This window comes from Aulostomus chinensis, chromosome 11 (assembly GCF_037954235.1).
Source record: "Aulostomus chinensis isolate RoL2024-O1b breed Wild chromosome 11, RoL_Achi_v1.0, whole genome shotgun sequence".
In the NCBI taxonomy this organism is placed as follows: Eukaryota; Metazoa; Chordata; class Actinopteri; order Syngnathiformes; family Aulostomidae; genus Aulostomus; species Aulostomus chinensis.
Window position 1 is genome coordinate 12,068,940 of NC_141330.1, and position 8,561 is coordinate 12,077,500.

Below are 8,561 nucleotides of genomic sequence, written 5' to 3' on the forward strand. Positions count from 1 at the left end.
CCAGGAATAGTCACAAACATATATGCTCTGGAAATTTTTAACTTGAATGCCGAACAATAAACAGATGCAAGACCTTGGGATGCTGCTTTCACCCACCCAACATGCACTCATTTTCCTATGCACTGAAAATCCATTGACACCATTTGTAGAGTATGTGTGTGGATGTGTGTATTTTCTAAGAGGCTCTTCATTACACAACACACCACAATGAGGCCCACTCCGAACAAGGACACAAGTCCACGCAGAGGCTCTTATCTAACACTCATGGTGAAGTGAGGCTCTGCAGGGCTGTTATATTCTCTTTTATTCTCTTTACACAAACACATACACACCCCTGCATAGTGTATCAGTGGTCATCTCTGGCAGTGTGATGGAGTACAATGGCCTCTCCACTTTTCATGTGATGAACTGTACTGTTGATGTTGAAGTCACGCACTCCCGTGCATACTCCACGTACACAAACAAAAAAGCAAACATACGCCGCTGCTGACAGGAAAAAAAGAGAAAGCCTTAAAAAGATGAGGGAGTGAAAGCGAGTCATTTGTGTCTGTCATGGGTGATGTCGGGCTCTCCTTTATGCTAATTTACCATTCATCTGTGTCAGAGGACAATTATGACTCTCAGTGCCGAGAGCTGTGCTGAAGCACCCAGACAGAGGAAAGCTAAGCTGTCCACTCCAGCGTCAGTGTCTCAGTGTGTTTGCCTCCATGTTTCTCCATCAGCGTGTATCGTCTTTTGTCCATTTCCAAGTTACAAGATGAGGCCATTTGATTGGACTACTATTGTTGTCCATGTGGTGGAAAGCCCCTCTTACAGACTTTCTCCTGGTTTTGCATCACATGCCAAAAGAGAGAGCAGCAAGTAGTCTCGCCATCGAACGGTGGACTTACATGTTTTTTAGATCATTTAACCTCTTGAACTGAGACAGCATAATGTTTTTCTCCTCGTCTGTTCAGAAATGTATTTTCACCCCCACCGTGATGATGAATCCTTGATAATGGCTGTTCAGCTGTTCAACACTGCAGCAGGACATATAGAGGCTATGTATACAGTACATGCCTGAAGAAACCGATTACCAGCGGCGTTATCAAGGCACGTTAGTTTGACTCTTGACCTTATATAAATTCAGTCGGGTTAACGAGTTGGCATGCATTTTCGGGTGGTTTCACATTAGAGACTAGATCAGAGCTCACTTAACCCTGAAGTCCAATTCATTTGATTTGTGTGAAAAGAGGGGTTGGTGCAATCCTGCTCAGGTATCTTACGGAGCAGTAAGTCACAGCATGACACACCGACACATAGAAACTTCTAACATCATGTAAATGCAGCGATTGTTTCCTCCCCGTCTCTCTCAGTCTCTGTGTGCTTGCTGTATGTGTTTTATCTCCAGTGCCAAGATTTTTTTCATCAGTGACAAAAAAACCACAATGGGATTATTGATTCCAAATTTCCTGGGAAAATACTATACATCATGTATTCCCTCACGATGTGCCACTTCTTGTAGGAGGTCTGGATCATAATCAGCAGCTAATCTATGTTTTTTCTGTAATTCATTCCCATGACTGTAAGACTAATAGAGTTGAATTTGTCATAAGGGAACACTGTTATACTGTAAACCCTGGTGATAAGTGTCATCTTCAGTAGGCACCATGATGAATATCGGCCATAAAATCTGAATGAATGTGAGCTATTTCATTGAAAAAACAGTGCAGATGGAGAGAAGAGGAAATATGAAAAGAGAAATGCATATTATCTGCTGTGAAAATGTGTGTGTGAGATGTCTCATCCAGTTTCGGACAGCTCTCAGCTGTGTTTCCAGGGCGAGCAGCATATGCTAGCAGTTGTCCAGCATGAGTGGACGGCCTGTCTGACATGGGAGACGAAGGGAAGAGAAGACGCTGAGGTTTCAGCTCGAGGGGACATTGGGGGATAGCACATAGCCCTGGGGATGTCTAACGATGTACAATGAGTGTGTGTGTGTGTGTGTCTGCCTGAGGTGAACTACGGGATGTTGAAGCTGATTTGTTCTGATGGACTCACACACAGACACAGACCCTGCCTGTGACTCACAGACGAGACGCACGTATCCCCTCTGGGGCAGCCTGAGGAACACATACACACACACACACACGCACGCACGCACGCACACACACACACAGACACACACACACACACACTTGCCAGGTTAGATATCTGCCACAGCCACTCATGGATCTTAGCAGGTTGCAGGGGTTTGAGCGTGGAAGCAAGTGTGGGATTATTGGGATGTTTGACTGTAATTCTTCAGAGAATCAAGTTGCATCTGAACCATTTCATTGTGTCTCAGGGGTTTTTTTCCTCTGTGAAACAGGATTTAGACTTATTGGGGTTTCTTTCTCACCTCTGGCTCACCCTGATAGTACCACAAATGTGTGAAAGCACAATGTTCTGTTCTGTTGCTGCCTATAGTGTGAACCATGAATAGCCCCTATTGAGCAGCGATGAGAGTGTGAGGGAGTTTTCTGGGTGCATGGTTGACTTCTCTCAGGGCAGTAACCGCAGAATTTAGGACAGTGACCAGAGGGTATGGACTTGATAGAGATGGAGAAAGAAAAGCATGGCTCTGAAGTTGTAGCTTTGAGTCAAAGACTTAGTCTCATTCTCTCCTTGACTCACTGCTCCTAATCGGACATTAAAAGATGAGTGGAACATTTACATTAGCCATTGCTCCAATGTGGCTGAGGAGACTGGGGAGACCGACTCACACAGAAGCACACATGGGCATGCACAACTGCAAAAATGCAGACACACAATGCTACACACTCCCATGCAGACACAAAAAGCGCCAACGGGTTAATATGAGCTGTGTGTGACGTCAACCGTATGCTCGTTATAATAGTGCTGGGAGCCTGCAAGTGACAGATATCACACACACACACACACACACACACTGGATATGATTTGTATGTCATATTGAGACCAAACTATTTATCAAAACAGACTGCTCATTTATGCTCACAGCAGTTGTTTAAGTCCAGTGTTAAACATCAGATTCACCTTTTGTTTGAGCCTTTGATGTCTCTGAAGTTTTGCCATCAATTCTCGGCAAGGTGTTTCACGAAATGATGTGTGAGCCTGCACCCTTGAGAGAGAGGGAGAGAGAGAGAGAGAGAGATGAGGGATGAAACTGGACAGTCATTTGCTGTTTGTATAGTCAGGGTTGGAATGTTGGAACAGAAGTTACACGGGGGGGTCAAAAAAATGACCTAGATCGTTCTGGGTGCTATTTACAATTTATGGTACAATCATTTTATGAGTATCCATTCAGCTTGTTCACAATCTGCCAGCTATTCATTTGTGAATGTTTCTATTGTCCCTCATGGGCCACTGTAGGTGAGCTGTGGGAACTGGTGACGGGGGGGATTCTTTCCAGTGCATTCCGGATGAGAAGAATTTGGGAGAATTGCAGATTTAGTAGAATCACACAAAACACTGGCAAAACAAATTAGATGTATAAGAACCCAAACAAAAAAAACAAACAAAATAAAACCCAAGGGCATTGTTGTCTGATGCTGCAAGCTAGAGTTATAATTAATTGTAAATTATATAATAACACATTGCTTATTTGACAACATTAATCATATAGGTTGCCATGGTAATGTTCAAAGTTTATATAAGATGAGACAAGGATTCCGCTGAGAGAGTTCTTTCGACCTCCATCACCTCACAATAGACAGCAGATTGTGCAGAACACAGTGATGTAAATTATTTATTGGATGTATCGGAAATGGGGGAGACAGAGTAAGAAAAAGTCCCCCTTTTAATTTCCCTCCAGAAAATCCTGTGGAGGGAGCAAAATGTGTGAGTTGAAGATTACATCTATCAATACAATATGCTATCTTCCCATTTTAATGAAAATTAATTAGTTCATGTGCCCGCATGATTCAGAGATGCCCCCCAAAATCTGTGCCTCCTTGGCCCATACCCCACGCCTTCACCAGGTTAAAAACCGCCTGGTAGTTTTGATGTAATCCTGATGAAATTATAGACAAACAGCACCAAATACAAAACCTCCCTGATGAAGGTGGTGATATATTTAACTAAATTTTAATAAAATAGGATCATGCTTCAAGGCCATGATTCCCTATCTGGGGCACACGCACCCCAGGGGTACAGAGGATGCTGTCACCTCAGGGAGTGTGCTAAAAAAAAATATTGCATCAAAATGCACCATCAAAAAAATAAACCAGTGGTTTTTTTTTTCTTCACCCATATTCATATTCCTGTGATTGGATCTCACTCCAGCCTTCAAGTGTAAAGCAATTACTAGCCAATCAGAGGCAGATTAGGGCTGTGGGCGTGTCTTTAGATGCTCCTCAGAATGGGCTGTTCCTCTAGGGTTGGATAATATAAGGTCCTTTAGCATCTAACAAATGTCTGAAACACCCCCCCCCCCACACACACACACACACACACAAATTGGAGAAGCTGAAACTGCCAGAGCACAGAGGTATAGAAGGTCCAGTCCTGACTGTCGAATCCATCCGCTCAAAGAACTGGTTCTGATAGAACCAGCATTAATGTGAGTGATGTTAGCCAAGTCACCAGTGGTGCTAGCATAGCCAGTTTGAACCATGAGCGTGCAGATGAATCCCTATCAGTGAAAAGTCATGTTATTCCTGAACTGATCTGCATCATGTCAGTTTTTTTTGATGAAATATTAGATGACTTCAAGGCTACATAAAGAGCAAAACCTGTAAATAACTCTGTAGTGTCTGATGTTGAATGTTTCAGAGGGCAACGGGCTTGAAAAAAGTTTGGGAACCAGTGTTTTAAAGCATTGTTGTGCAGTTCAGTCTCTGACATTAACAGGGTGCAATGCTACAGTGCAGTGACACAGGGGGAAGACGTCGTGCCGCTTGACAAATACAGTCTCCGTCGCTGTCTTCTCTTTTCTTCAGAGTTCCTTTCATGTAACAACTGTCTTATTTCCCTTGAATGACTTCATAAGTGTTATGGCACTCCAGACTGCTATTAGGCAAGTGTCTGCAGCACTCATCTATAGTGAGGAGTAAACCTGACCACTTAGGTATCTGAGGAATCCACTGCATCATCACATTCTGGCCTGATAACACTGGAACGGCCTGATTCCTATCACCCGCGATGGTGTAATCGTCTCTGTTGATGTGTGTGTTTATATATGTGCTGGGGAGTATGGGAGTGAGTGTCCTCATACCATAATAGGCTTCCCCGAATAACTGTCTCATAATTCTAGTCTCGTGAGGAGATACGACCAATCTGGCCACAAAAGGAAGAGAGAGAGAGGGTCCGATAGCTGCTGTAACTCTCAATTTCACTCTCTGTGTTTCGAACACACTCAAGCTGGACTCCAATTCACCCTCTATGTCAGACGGCAAGGTTTTCCGGAAAGAATTCAAAGCATCCCTGGAATTATCTTCCTGATTCCTAAAGGCTTAGCATTATGCTCATCCTGTCTAGATCTTCAGCCAAGAAACACACTTGCACTCTCACAATCCAACAAGCTCAGAAATCCACTCGGACAAGCTGAATTTATGTCGTGACTGAGCAGCGGGGAATGCTGCTGTAATCCTGGCTGTGCCGGAGCACAAGTGATGGATTCCAGTGATGATGCTGAGCTGGCAGACACACAAACGCGGGAATACCACAGAGGCAACAGAATATGCACAATATGTTTAGGATGGATAAGAGGAAGGAAGAGCGAAGGAGAGAGAGGAAGACAGATGGATAACCTGTTGAAAGATGGTGCCTCACGTAGTTTGTATGCAAGCTTCAGGGATGAGGGGTGGGCTCTCCAAGGCTCCTCTTACCCTGTCAGACCCACAAGTTCTCAGGTTAATTTTTCCACTGCAAAAGTAAAGTGAGTTTTGTGTGTTTAGACAACATGGGACAAGCTTGTAAAAAGATTCCGGGTTTTGTTTTCAATAAGGGTGGCAGGTCAAAAAACACAAGAGTTAAGCAAAAACAAGTTTTAGGAGGACTCTCCGTTAGATTACTGAACCTGGTAAAACCCTACAGCCAAGACACTTTCTGAAGAGTTCATGCATGAAAATGATGTAAATATGGCTTCCACAGATATCAAGGTAATGCGACGACAGTGTTCAGACAGAAAACCAATTAATTGTCTGGGTGTTGGCGAAACAATAAGATATTTTGAGACGGACGATGTGAGTAATCGATTAATGATTCTGAGAGCTGCCAAAACACTACGCAGCTGTCTCTCTAATCCTTTGAGATTCACAACTCTTAAAAAGTTGTTATGGTTAAAATCATTTCATCCTCCACCTCAGTAATCACGCAGGGTGTTTATTTTATGTTGTCATTCAACGATGGCTTGGACCATTGGTGGATTTTCATGCCAGATGATTGTGTATTGCTTGAGTCAGAGCATGTTGTGTCAACATGGATGTCCCACTAAAAATGATGATTCACTATGTAATGTTGAACACAGCCATGGCTAACAACCTGCAACACCTTCTGTACAAAAAAATTTGGAGGAATGATTTGTAAAAATTCGGTTCAATAAATTGTTTTCACAGCTCCTGTAAGGTTTAAGAGACTCGTGATAGCTTTGAAGTTTCAGTTCGTTTGGGGATGATTTAATCAATGATTTCCCGTAATGGCACACTTTGGCTCCGCTCTCTCTGTGTCACTGGAGACACCGCCGCTTTAGAGATACATCATTTCTACCAGCCTACTTGACATCCTGCTGTTAAGTCAGTTTAGTAAGAATAAAGCGTGAGAGAAAAAAGACAGACCTTTTGTTTCTTTTGAGCTGAGGTTTGTTCTTTTTCGTTGCAACATGTAAACGCGTCGCACAAGCTATTAGTTACATTTCAGATAGTAAGTGTTAATGCAGAAGGTACATTGCTTGGTGAACGTCTCTGTCGGCTCTACTGTCTATTGTCCTATGTATCGGCTTTCTGGTGGTTCGCTCTGTTTGTTTGGGGTGTGAAATATGAAGTATTAGCTTGTCCAGATTGGTTAATGAGAAAGTTTGTTGTTGCCATTGTTTTGCCGCCCATCTCTACATGTATGCTGATCATATTTTGTACGCTTATCCAGTTTAAGTGCAAGCCATCTGAATATAATCCCAAATATTTCACACTCATCGCGAATTCCCACTTGATCGTTCACTCAAATTAAAGATCTCGCACTCCATAGTGGACGACAGGTGAGTGAGTGCTTTGGAGGGTCCATGAGTATGCAGCCGGTGGAGTGCTGTGTCCATGAAAGACTCTTCTTCCCCCACTCTGCGGGAAGTGAAGAGTAGTGCTGCCGTGGAAGTGAGAACCCTCATCCCCTACACCACAGTGGGAGAGAGCCAGAGAGTCCACACTAAGTGCTGCGGGGCACTATTACTGTGAAAAGGACCCCTCTCCAGGGTGTCCTTTCAAGTGTCTGCTGAACAGGACACTACTGAGAGCCATGGCTTACTAGTGTGTGTGTGTGTGTGTGTGTGTGTGTGTGTGTGTGCTTGCTTGTATAATATGTTGCTGGGAAGATTTGTGCGGCTGAAACCAGATCAGGTATGTGTGACAACCACCGCGTGAGCATGCATTTATAGAGCAGTGCGTGTGTGTGTGCCAGGCTACAGTATAAATAGACGGCAGTGTGTTTGTGCAGGCCACTAATAGCCCCATGGCTGATATTAGTGGATCAATTTCCTTCACACTCCGTGGCGTAGAAGCACCTGATTCAGCAGGTGTCCCCCCCACCATCCTCTCTCTGAACATCCTGTGCTGTTCTGGCTCCCCAGAAAGAGTCCAAGCGTTCTGAGGAGGGCTTGCCTTGAGGTGAAGCCTGATCACCCCCACCCCACCCCTACCCCTGGGGCCATAAAACTAGACTGTCTATGCAGTTGAAAGGCAAAAATATTTTTGAAAATGTTGAGAAAAAAATCACCCCCCCCCCCCAAAAAAAAGGTAGTATGTGGTCTTCCCAAAAACTTCCAACAAACAGAATGCTCTTGGCTCTTTGCCTCCATTGGCCACTCCCAGGCTGCTCGTAACTGAAAGAAGTCGCTGTTCTGTCTATTAAAGAAGAGGAAGTGGGGCCTTGGTCTGCGCCCCCCCCCCCCCCCCCCCCCAGCAAAACACAGGCGCATGCAGGTAAAGTGGTCACCAGTTTGAATGCGGAAGTACATTCAGCACTTCAAACCACAGCACATGTATTATGTACTTTTTGACTAAGGGGATGTACTGTTTTTGTCCTAACCCTCATGGTCTGTGAGGAATAAGCTCAAAGTAGCACATTAATCATGTTGCTATGGTAAAAAAGTATTGAAATATGAATCTGCTTCTGGACAAAACAATGGCTATCATTATTGGCAGAACACACCCTTTCAGTGATGCCACCATGTGATAATTCGTCTTATTGGTTTATGTAAAAAGGGTTAGAATTAGCAGAAAAAAACCCTGTAAATCACTTTGTCTGCTGTTTTATTTTGTGATTTTGTTTTGTCCCTCAGCCTACCAAGAAGTTAATGTTGGCCCTGTAAAAGAAGTGGTTTTGGGCTACCATGAAGTATTATGTCACCCCAT